Genomic DNA, 9,628 nt, shown 5'->3' on the forward strand with positions numbered 1-9,628 from the left:
AGTAACTGTGTTGTGTTTTTGTCATCTTTGTTGCTTTTTAGAAAAATATGTCTGTTTAGTTTTCATTAATTTTTTACCTGAGTTTTAGTTATTTTAGTACATCAAGTTAAGCTATATGAAAATAAGAAATGCTGCTTTGGCAAATACCTGAAATTAAAGTTTTTTTAATCTTTTATTTTATTTCAGTTAACATTTCTATTATTTTAAGCCACGAAAATATTTTAACCCTGGTATTTTTTGACAAAACAGTTTAGTATATTTTTTTTTTTACTGTTTCCCATAGATGGAAAATAGATTTCACTGAAGCTACTTCAGTGTATTTTGTAGTTTACCACAACTGGAATGCTGTATTGATAAATGAGCTTTCACTGAAAGCCTTGCAGGATCAGAACTATCAGTTTCACAAAGATTAGTCTTAATGCAAATTCTTGTTTAAACTAAGCAGCAGCTTTTTCAGGGTGTGTACTGTACATCTCCAAGGGTCAGGAGCACTAGAGCTGATTATCTGCATGATGAAAATAGTGCGCCTGCCAGTTAACCTCATTTAGGGTCACCAGCACGATGTGGTCGAACTTTCAAATGCTCAGTTTTATGATTTTATATATATTCTCTGCTTGTGTGTGTGTGTGCGTGCGTGCGTGCATGCGTGCGTGCGTGCGTGGGCACGCGTGTGTGTGTGTGTGTGTGTGTGTGTGTGTGTGTGTTCAAGGACTTTAACAGCAGACTTCACCTGTGAGCTATCTATAGATCATTAGATAATGACCAGACTTAAAACAAAACCCCTCTGTTCACATGCACTGCAGTCGTAACACAGCATTTAATTATTTCATTATACCAAAGTCACGATGTCCAGCACAATAATTCAATCAGTGTTCAGAGACCACAAACACACACATTCAAATAATTTTTGCTGTAACCTGTCAGAAATATAAATGCCAGGTTTAATTCGACTGATTTAGCCAAAAGTTTGAAATTGTGATTTGAGAATTGTGAATGGCTGTGTAAAACTTTTCCCAAAAACACTAAAAAGTATAGCTAATGGTACTTTTTAGGTCTTTAAATGTCTAACTAACTTAACTAACATTTAAATGAATCATCTGATACTTTTTGTGACACTTAATGCGTTTTAAACACGTTTTACACTGTACTTATATTTAAGAAATCCCTGCATGTAATTACAGCTGTAATATCTGTAATTACACTGCTGACCCTTACCTTACCCTTTAACCCACCCTTAAACCAACCCATACCACCTGTCCCTAACTTAACCTTAATATTGAGAAAAAGTATTTTGCATGAACACAGTTAGCACATTGTACCTAACAATTAATATTTCTTTTTTAGTGTGTGTATGTATGTATGTGTGTAATTTATTAATTTATTAAGTTATTCATTCATTCATTCATTCATTCATTCATTCATTCATTATTTATTCAACCAGGTTAAAAACTCATTGAGATTAAAATCCCTTTTACAAGAGTGACCTGGTCAAGAAAGCAGCAACAATATATAAACATACAAATGCACATCAAAACAGAAAAACACAATCAAAGATCACAGCAGCAATTTACCAAAGGATAAAACACATAGTGTTTATTTTAACGATCTAAGCACATGGCCTAAAGCGCAGGGCGCAAGTGCACTTAGAGCGTGTCCGAATCCACTTTTGCTAGTTTAATGACGGGAAAAATGGTTGGTGCCCGGTGCATGGTCTAAAAGGGTTGTCCCTATTCTCTTAATGAGGAATAGGTAGTGGTGGAACGGATCACAAAATTCACGGTTCGGATCATTTACAGTTTTTGAACCACGGATCAGTTAAAAAAAAACAAAAAAACTATATATATATATATATATATATATATATACATCTATATATATAGAGAGGGTCTCTAGCTGGAGCTTGTGGCAGGAGAGTTTGGCTAGTTAGCTTTAGCAGTTTGCCCCTGCTTATGGCAAAATACATGTTTCTTCATTAAAGGTCATTCAAAAGTACCCTTTTTTCCACAGACACATTGCATTTATGGGGTGATTGGCTCAAGAAAATGTGCCCATAAGCAAAGATAGCACATGTAAGTCATGTAGGCCTACTGGGTGACACTTCCACTGAAATGAATAGGGAAGATATTTCTTAGTATTACAGACAGGTGGATCTCTGGACCCGGTTTTTACATCAGACAATTGGTGACCCAACACAAAATTGTGAATTTTATAAAGGTAAACAAAATGTCTTAAATATATAGGCTACATGAAGTTCCAAGTGCCCACTTATCACCAGTCTATGGTTCAAACTAATGAAGTCAATTGAACATCAATTTATGAAGTCAGCTTATGATGTTCTCTCAAATTTTTAATTTGTATTGACAATTCAACATTCAAGATAACTTGAGTGAAATGAGTGAATGCAACTAGAGAAAGACAATTGCAAAAGTGGAGGAAATGGGCGAAAAGTCTATTAAGCCCCGCCTCTTTGAAACAAAATTTTGAACATGGCTTAATCCAGAGTTTAGATTTCTGTTGGAGATGTATACAAATTAGTGCATATTTAATTAGATAATGCCTAATTTACTCAGAAAACATTTCAGAAAACATTTTACTAATACAACAAATGTTTGCAATTCTATGTAATCAATCAACTGGGCAAGTATGTATGAAGGACTAAAAATGACAGAACGAAAAATAAATAAATAAATAAATAAAAGTAGAAATAAATAAATAAATGCAGAAATAATAGTGAAAATAAATACATTTTGGTATTATAAATGGCTATTTCTGTATTTTTACATGTATTTATTTATTTATTTATGCATTTTTATATGTATTTATTTATGTATTTATACATTTATTTATATATTTATGTATTTATATATTTATTTATTTATTTATATATTTATATATGTATTTATTTATACATTTATTTATTCCTACATTTATTTATTTCTGTATTTCCACATTTCTACATTTATTTATTTCTGTATTTCCACATTTCTACATTTATTTTTCCCTGCGCATGTATGCTAATTGACCAATGGCTAACCACGCCCCCTCCACTCACTCGGACAAACAGTCAACATTCGGTAACAGGCGCTTTGGCAGCTGTTACAGTAGGAGACATTTCACAGGAGTCAATTGATGATTTTTTGGAGACAGAAAGATTATATATCATCTCGATGTCACCAAAAGGGCCTTAAATATGCATTGGAGGGTTATATTAATAATTTTATAGTTGAGAAGGTCGATAAGCTTCAGCTCCAGAACAAAGATTTACAGTTCACAGTGTAAACGTTATAGTTTGGTGCTATTTCGCTTCAAACGCTCGCTTTATACGCGTGTCCTATTCGCTTTGGATTCAAAATGTTCAAGCGTCGAACTAGACGCGGATACGCGCGAATTTGACGCTCTATTCGCGTTTGGTGTGAGCGCAGAATAATGAACAGGCTGCGATGTCAAGATTGCATTGCTGGAATGTGTGTGTGTGTTTGTGTGTGTCTGTGTGTGTGTGTGTGTCAGAGAGCGGGCGTGATCGAACAGTGGAAACATAAAAACATACTCCATTTTGTTCATACAGGACATAATTAAAACTGCAAAGTGTTTAGCCTACTTATATTTGTGTAACACACAACATTGTGCTTTTGTCAAACTGTAAACTCTTGTCAAACTGTAACCTACAACTGTCACCCAACCAAAATCAAACACACACGCTGTTTAAAGCCAAAATGACAAGAAAAAACATAAAAACGAATGAAAACCGATAACCGCAATGCATTGCAATGGACGAGGAAGCAAGCAGAGAATGTCCGTGTATTGGGTTAGCTATGCGTACTGTGATTGGCTCATCGCGTTTGGGGGCGTGGCTTAGCCATTGGTCAATTAGCATACATGCGCAGGGAAAAATAAATGTAGAAATGTGGAAATACAGAAATAAATAAATGTAGAAATGTGGAAATACAGAAATAAATAAATGTAGGAATAAATAAATGTATAAATAAATACATATATAAATATATAAATAAATAAATATATAAATACATAAATATATAAATAAATGTATAAATACATAAATAAATACATATAGAAATGCATAAATAAATAAATAAATACATGTAAAAATACAGAAATAGCCGTTTATATTACCAAAATGTATTTATTTTCACTATTATTTCTGCATTTATTTATTTATTTCTACTTTTATTTATTTATTTATTTATTTTTCGTTCTGTCATTTTTAGTCCTTCATAAGTATGGTGATATCTATTAGTTAATTATTTTTTGTTACCCTGTTCACCCAGGGTGCTTGCCTTAAGCGGACTTCTTTTTAACAAGAGGAGCCTAGATCTGTTTCTGAATAGCTCCACCTGTCTGCTTACACACAACCTGCAAGCATCACTTGGGTCACACAACCTAATAATGCACAATTGTGTGCCTTTTTTTGGCAGCTATATCTCTTTCTGGCTATTAGCCTGGAGCTCAGCATGCAGTAGCAGTGACCTTCGACTACAGTGCAATGTTCTTTTTACTGATTCGTCTTATTTTTGCATCTGTCTCAAAAGTGTGATGATCAAAACATTGATTGACATTTTTAAGAATTACATTTTGGGGTGTTACAGATGTGATTACAGATGGAGATATATATATATATATATAATGTGCGAAGTTGGTGGGTGCTAAAGTGTTTTTTTGCCACTATTTGCTTGTTTTGATTCTCTGTTGGACATTTCTTTGCAGAATCATGGGGCATGTAGTTTTATTTTGGGAACCCGTTTGTTGCACTCTAATGGCCCAGGTCGAAAAAAACTACCTGCATGTTTCTATGACATTCTGTTCTCTGGATAAGGCTCAGGTCCCTCTTTCAGTGTAAGCCTATGTGACTTTTTATCCATTTTATCCATTGCTTAGAAAAATAATAGTACAAATCTCATCATGATTTGAGGTATCATTCATGTTTCTAGAACGTTCCTCTTTGGTACTTTAATAGTAATACTTTAAAAGTAAAAGTACTGCAAAGGATTTTCCTTTGGCTTTTAGATTATTGCAGAAAATAAGCTCTGTGACCAATTCAAGTTTATGGTTATTACACTATTATTTTGTTCATCGTGATAATCTTCACAAATGAACACAACATTTATGAATTTTGAAGACTAAATACAATCACCAGAAGTAAAAACCTAAACAAAGGCTATAAACAATCTACATGCACGGTCGGTTGACTTCAACATCCCCATTAAGCTTTTAAATTTCCATTAAGCACCATTAAACTCTTTCAGTTTTTATTTAAAAACATTTTCCCTGAAAGTTTGATTTAGAATAGTTTGCAAGAAACACGAAGAGACTGTGGAAGTGGACTAGTAAGTATGAGTTTATTTGTTCGTCATGATGACGTTTAATGTCCCAGACAGCCCCTGTAGTCTCATTTAGACACTTTTTAGCAACTGCATTTATAAGTAAAAGCTTTAAAAATATATATCATACGTATTACTGATGTATTTTATGTTGTAGAATAAAACGTGAAAATGTCTTGAGCTTGAGTTAGCCACAGACCTTATTTCAGGTCTTTAAAACCACTTCAGGGCGATGGAGATAGATGTGCTAAAACCTAATTTCTCGGTTTTAGCCTATGAAAATATACCATCCCTGCAGCACTCCATCCTGTAAAATGCGCTAGAAAATAGAAATGCTCTATTTGTACCCTATAGATGAAACATTTAGGGCTACAACACCATCTATAAATGAGAACCACATTCTGAGTTCATTGTGAATCACCTCTGCAGCACCATCACCTTTTTGCTGACATTGCAAGACCCACATGAACTGATGTCTACCAATGTCTTCACAGGATAAACCCTCTAAAGCCTTGTCTTTGGAACAAAGTGAGTAAAGGACAAGCCTGCACACACACACACACACATACACACACACACACAGCATTGGATAGCTGGAGAGCGTTGGATAGCTACTATTCACCTTCTGACTGAAATAGCAGCTCCTCACGCCTGTGGGGTGTAAGCAGGTGGTTAGGTAACAGATAATCATTGAGAGCTCTGCCCTCCCATACAGCTCTCATTATCCACGCTAAAGCTGACGTTATCTAAAGATAAGAGCCCGTGGCAGTGCATGGACTGGCTGATAGAGCTGCCGGCTCAGAGCCAACTGGTGCCCGAACACTGGGAGAACATTACAGGATAGATAAGGCCAGTTTTTATCCAGCGAACATCATCCTATTAGCTGGAGAATTATCTGCTCACATGAAAGAAAACTCACAAATGAGATCTCTTAATATAATATATCCATTGTGTTAAGGCGGTGAGATTAAATACAGGAGGCTCCTGCTTTTGTCCTGATTAAAAAGGTTTTCTCACATGTGTTTCCTCTAGAGATTCATTGCCTTAAATGAGATGCAGTGGAGATCAAATGGAAATTTTGCATCAGTCACCTGCTTCTGTTTTTTTTTTCTCCAGAGAAACTCTCAATATGAACTTAAACAGTTCTGTAACCTTTATGTAAACTTGTAACCTTGTAATGTAACCTTTTTAATACCTCAGTTGGTTATCCTAGACACTAATGTGATGTAATGGAGGTCAATGGTGGTCATGTGGCAACAATTGCACATGTATTCTCCCAGCAAGCAATAGCCGTCATTTCACCGTCTAGGTTAACTATGAGTAACCCACTTCTAGACAAAATAACCTTTTGTTAGTTTTTACATTTACATTTAGTCATTTAGCAGACGCTTTTGTCCAAAGCGACTTACAATTTTATCTTGAAGAGGCAAAAACAATGCAAGACGTGCTCAAAATACGAAGTTCAGGCATTGTTCAGAGTAGCATAAGCCCAATAAGGGAGGATTAAAGAAAAAAAAAAAAAATTATTATTAAGTGCTCATGGAAGAGATGAGTTTTCAGTTGTCTTTTGAATGTTGTCAGGGATTCTGCATTCCGGATGAGGGTGGGGAGAGCGTTCCACCAGCATGGATCCGTGAATGAGAATGTTCTGGAAAGTGATTTTGTGGCTCTCTGTGATGGAACCACGAGCCGTCCCTCGTTGACCGATCGTAGGCTTCTGGTAGGGATGTAGACTCGTAGGAGTGAGTGAAAGTAGGAGGGAGCTGAGCCTGTGATAGATCTGTAAGCAAGCGTCAATGCCTTGAACTTGATGCGAGCAGCGAGTGGTAGCCAGTGCAGAGAGACAGAGGAGTGACGTGGGCCCTTTCTAGCTCGTTGAATACAAGACGAGCTGCAGCATTTTTAATCATTTGTAGAGGTTTAGTTGCACATGACGGAAGTCCAGCCAGAAGAGCATTGCAGTAATCAAGCCTAGATATGACCAGGGCCTGGACGAGAAGTTGTGCTGCATGCTCAGTTAGGAAAGGCCTGATCTTCCTGATGTTGTGCAGTGCAAACCTGCATGATCGAGCTGTCTTTGAAATGTGGTCTGTGAAGGTCAGCTGGTCATCCAATATTACTCCAAGAATTCTGACCGACCTTGATGGGGTGATTGATGCTGAATCTAGCTGGATAGTGAAGTCGTGCTGTAGAGACGGATTGGCAGGGAGGCAGAGAAGCTCAGTCTTTGCCAGGTTGAGCTGCAGGTGATGTTCCTTCATCCATGTCGAAGGAACATCACCTGCAGCTCAACCTGGCAAAGACTGAGCTTTTCTGCCTCCCTGCCAATCCGTTTTTGCCAAAATAATTTGCGAGATATATGATATTCCATCATGTAAGCAAAGTAAACAGTGATTACAAGGTGTTTCGTTTCATTTCTTCACTCATTTCATTTATTTGTTATCTAATTGATGACTAGTCTATTCTTAGGCGATGGTTTAGACGTCTATTCAATTTTCAATGACAGCCCAAATTCTGCCTTGTTTTAGCCTAGACGTCTAGGCTGTGTTTGGACGGCTATTAAACGTCTTTTACACACAAAATTGCTTGCTTCTCTGTTTTTACTCCTGAAAAAAGACCTCTATAATTTAACATGTTTTCATTCGAGATCTCAACAATGTCTCAAATGGGGCTCAGATTTGTCAAGACACCAAAGTCTGCAATGATGTGCAATCAAATTTCAGAGATCTCAATTTGAACAATATGTATATAAATATTTCTCGTCAATTTCTTCTAAGACCTAAAGAGTTGTTAAACACATATAAAAGCAAAAATCACAAATGCGTTCTCTATATCTCAGTTGTTTCTCCTAGACAGCAATGAGATGCAATGGAAATCAAATAGAGACATACAGTAAGCCTCTGCTTCTCTGATTTTTCTTCAGAGAAAGTGACTCTCTCCTCTCTTCTAGAGTTTCATAGAGATATCAACAATGTCTCAAACTGTGCTCAGACATTCCAAGAAAGTTTGCCATGCATAGAGATTTCAATATTAACTCATCAACATTTGACATCAAAGTTGATACTTAAATGAAACAAAACAGAACTCAATTAAGTCTCCTGAGCTATGTGACAGAGCAACCTCTAAGCAATATCAACACCAAGGTTCACCGTGATTTTCTAAGTCAGACGTGTTCCTGGATCAACATATTTTGATTCCCCATACCCCATATACTCCATAAACCTAACCCTTACCCATATCTAAAATCAGAAGGAAATGATGAAGTAGAAGCACCTAACCCTGGTTGTAAGCCTAAACTTGACATAAACTGTAAACTTCAAATCTAATTGGTTGATTGGAATGTTGTTCCAGGATCAACAATGACGTTGATCCAGGGACATGTTGTATTTGTTCTTGGTGAAATCAAGTTCACCCAACATTAAGACATGATCATGCAGATGAAGGTAAATACATCAGCAGCACTGGTTATAATAGTATTATGACATATTATGTTTCACGGATTGCGAATGCAAATCACACTGTGGATGTCTGCGTGAGATGCCATCGCCTGTATTTTGCATGTGCATCCGTGTTTTGTTGTCATGCATTCTGGGTTTGATTTGAGTGCCCGTGCAGACAGCAGCCCTGCAGATGACTGACTCAGCATGTATAGCCTTAAAATGTGTTTGTTCGTTAAGGCTAATGAAGGAGACTTTGACTTCCCTTTAATCTGCTTAAGTAAAGCATGGCCTCCAATGTGAGGGACGTCTGCTCTTAACGCTAACGCTCTCCACCTGTCCTGTGCTTCTCAATGTGATCATAACAACAAAGTCAGTGCAGAGCAAAGACTGTTTATTTCATGAAGAAAAAAACACACAAAACATCATATTGCAACAAGTGATGAGAAAGCTTTAAATTATTGTGTGCGTGCGTGCGTGCGTGTGTGTGTGTGTGTGTGTGTGTGTGTGTGTGTGTGTTTATTGTAACAATTATAGTCTACAAACGATTGTCTATGATTTTGAAATTTTCCACCACTAAATGTTACAATTAAATAGGCAAAATGTTCTGTAACTTTTAATAGAAAGACTGTAAGATTGAATGTATTTATATTTTATTTAACTAAGTTTGAAAAGTAATAGCTGTTTTTTCTGACATTAAGAAAAAATCAAGAAGTGACAAGGAGCAAGAGTCAATGCTGAGTTCCTGTTGCCAGGGCAACGGTGGCTCTCATAGGCTTTTCAGGCAGGTCATGTGACCAGCAGCTTTGACGTCACTGGGGGAGGCAGTTTGGTGCTCTGAACTAAGCTGCGGGT

The sequence above is a fragment of the Abramis brama genome (genome assembly GCF_963993115.1).
Source record: "Abramis brama genome assembly, chromosome: 12".
NCBI classification, from domain to species: domain Eukaryota; kingdom Metazoa; phylum Chordata; class Actinopteri; order Cypriniformes; family Leuciscidae; genus Abramis; species Abramis brama.